Genomic DNA, 3356 nt, shown 5'->3' on the forward strand with positions numbered 1-3356 from the left:
TGACCAGTATCTCTAGATCATGGGTCGTGCCCGGCAAATTTGGCACAAAACGACCATTAGAACCACGCGATAACCAAAGTAATTTTCGTGAATATCTGAAGGAAATAACAATCAGTACATTAATGGAAACTGAGAAGAAAACTCTTACTTAGTATGATTTCATTTAGTCACATAAATAGGAGTTTGCTTTAGTGTCTTTGAGAGAGAAGTACTGGGTATTGTCTAACTAATTCTTACTGGGGTTCTGCAACATCATAGTTGGCAAGTTTCCAACATCAATTTTTTTTCGAAGTATCTTGTAATAAACACTGATCTGTTAGCTTGTCGTTGTTCACATTATATCATTAAAGCATTATCTCTCTTGCTGAAGCCTCAATGTGCAGTTACACAGTGCCGGAGTATTTACTGTTGCGGCAGCACGTGCATATAACCTCTTGTTGGTCGTAATGTCCGAACAGTTGGTCAGTGTTGGTCGATGTTGTTGCGCCACTGTCAACCTGGTGACGCATTGAATACGACAGATTGTATATTACGGCACGTGAATGACTGGCCATTCATGCGCGCGGATTAACGTTAATTGGCACCGGCGTTGCGAACAACATGCTCCCGGGGTGTAAACACGCAGACCTGACATCATCCGTCCAATACACTCCAAGTCCACCACTGGTCGGGGTGCGTTCGTACCACGCAACTCTGTTACAGGAGTAGTTGGGGTGCGTTCGTACATATGTACCACGCAACAATTTGCCTTAGTGTTTTAGGTACGTTCGTCAGTGAATGGACCCGCGTTCTGCTATCCGACACTCGATACATTCCTGGATTGTGATAATCGTGTAGTCTCATGCTACATCACGGATTAAACATGGCAAAATGTAATTCAGTGTTCAGAAGCGTCACGATAGCAGGATATGCGTTGTGGTGATTAAGAAGTGTTTCATCTCGATACTTAACATCCATTGGATTCTGCTCTCTAGATACTAACACCGCAGATTTCATTTGGATACATGATAGCAAAATCGCCGAATTGCCTGAGGTAAGTGAATTATTTATCAAACAATGTTATCGATGCTGTTTCTCTTTTTCATGTTCATTTTCGAGTAAAATCACAGAAAAAAAGTCTGTTTTCGACTAAACAATAGCTCCAGTGATTAAAATTCGAGAAACGATTTGGTTTTCAACAAGGTTGTACCATGTGTTCCCAGATTTCAAATAGTTTATATACTACAGTTGTCTAGGAATATAACGGTAGGCAATTAAAGCAATCATTCTGCTTTTTATGACACAATGAATTTAGAAGAAAAACATTCACACATTATGTTGCCTTTTAATGCATGGATTGACCTTTTTCTAGCCTTTTCCTTATTCAGGTTTCCTTATTCAGGATTCCTCATATAATCCAAATGAAAATAGGAATCCAAGTGAAATACTTACAAAGTGTTAAAGGCAGAACATCATCGTAGAAGAAATCTTGTCATCACAAACGAATGGACGCGTAACAGAGTACATAATGACGTACGTGTACATTATGACGTGAGTGTACATAATGACGTAAGTGTACATCATAACGTAATTGTACATACTAAAGTAAGTGTACATAATGACGTTAGTGTACATTATGACGTGAGTGTACATAATGACGTGAGTGTACATACTGACTTTAGTATACGTAATGACGTAAGTGTACATAATGACCTGAGTGTACATAATAACGTAATTGTACATACTAAAGTAAGTGTACATAATGATGTTAGTGTACATTATGACGTGAGTGTACATAATGACGTGAGTTTACATAATAACGTAAGTGTACATAATGACGTTAGTGTTCATAAGGCCGTAAGTGTACATAATGAGGTGAGTGTACATAATGCCGTAAGTGTACATAATGACGTTAGAGTATAAAAAGACGTTACTGTACATTATGACGTTAGTTTACATAATGACGTTAGTGTATATAATGACGTTAGTGTACATAATGACGTTAGTGTATATTATGACGTTAGTGTACATTATGACGTTGGTGTATAAAATGACGTTAGTGTACATAAGGCCGTAAGTGTACATTATGACGTAAGTGTACATACTGACGTAAGTGTATATAATGAGGTAAGTGTACATAATGCCGTAAGTGTACATTATGACGTTAGTGTATATAATGACGTTGGTGCATATAATGACGTTAGTGTACATAACGACCTTAGTGTACATAATGACGTGAGTGTACATAAGGCCGTAAGTGTACATAATGACGTGAGTGTACATACTGACTTTAGTGTACGTAATGACGTAAGTGTACATTTTGACGTAATTGAACATAAAAACGTAAGTGTACATAATGACGTTAGTGTATAAAAAGACGTTAGTGTATATAATGACGTTAGTGTACATAATGACGTTAGTGTACATAATGACGTTAGTGTATATAATGACGTTAGTGTACATTATGACGTTAGTGTACATTATGACGTTAGTGTATATAATGACGTTAGTGTACATAATGATGTAAGTGTACATAATGAGGTAAGTGTACATAATGCCGTAAGTGTATATAATGACGTTAGTGTACATTATAACGTTAGTGTATATAATGACGTTAGTGTATATAATGACGTTAGTGTACATAATGACGTTAGTGTACATAATGACGTTAGTGTATATAATGACGTTAGTGTACATTATGACGTTAGTGTACATTATGACGTTAGTGTATATAATGACGTTAGTGTACATAATGATGTAAGTGTACATAATGAGGTAAGTGTACATAATGCCGTAAGTGTACATTATGACGTTAGTGTTTAAAATGACGTTAGTGTATATAAGGACGTAAGTGTACATAATGAGGTAAGTGTACATAATGACGTTAGTATACATAAATACGTAAGGGTCATAATGACTAAAGTGCACATTCTGGCATAAGTGTACATAATGACGTTAGTGTACATAATGACGTTAGTGTACATAATGACGTGAGTGTACATAAGGCCGTAAGTGTACATAATGACGTGAGTGTACATACTGACGTAAGTGTATATAATGAGGTAAGTGTACATAATGCTGTAAGTGTACATTATGACGTTAGTGTATATAATGACGTTGGTGTATATAATGACGTTAGTGTACATAACGACGTTAGTGTACATAATGACGTGAGTGTACATAAGGCCGTAAGTGTACATAATGACGTGAGTGTACATACTGACTTTAGTGTACGTAATGACGTAAGTGTACATTTTGACGTAATTGAACATAAAAACGTAAGTGTACATAATGACGTTAGTGTATAAAAAGACGTTAGTGTATATAATGACGTTAGTGTACATAATGACGTTAGTGTACATAATGACGTTAGTGTA

The 3356-nt window shown here is 36.2% G+C and overlaps 1 protein-coding gene across 1 annotated transcript in view; it reads left to right on the forward strand.

Moving 5' to 3' along the window:
• The first annotated feature begins 384 nt into the window (after nucleotides 1-384).
• Nucleotides 385-3356, forward strand: part of LOC110458191 (solute carrier family 22 member 4-like) — a 52442-nt gene continuing 49470 nt past the window's right edge. Inside the window, exon 1 of the mRNA XM_021509792.1 lies at nucleotides 385-1033. The gene's annotated coding sequence lies outside the window, so the exon portion shown is untranslated. The remainder of the gene's footprint in view (nucleotides 1034-3356) is intronic.

The sequence above is a fragment of the Mizuhopecten yessoensis genome, unplaced genomic scaffold (genome assembly GCF_002113885.1).
Source record: "Mizuhopecten yessoensis strain PY_sf001 unplaced genomic scaffold, ASM211388v2 scaffold9499, whole genome shotgun sequence".
Classification (NCBI taxonomy): domain Eukaryota; kingdom Metazoa; phylum Mollusca; class Bivalvia; order Pectinida; family Pectinidae; genus Mizuhopecten; species Mizuhopecten yessoensis.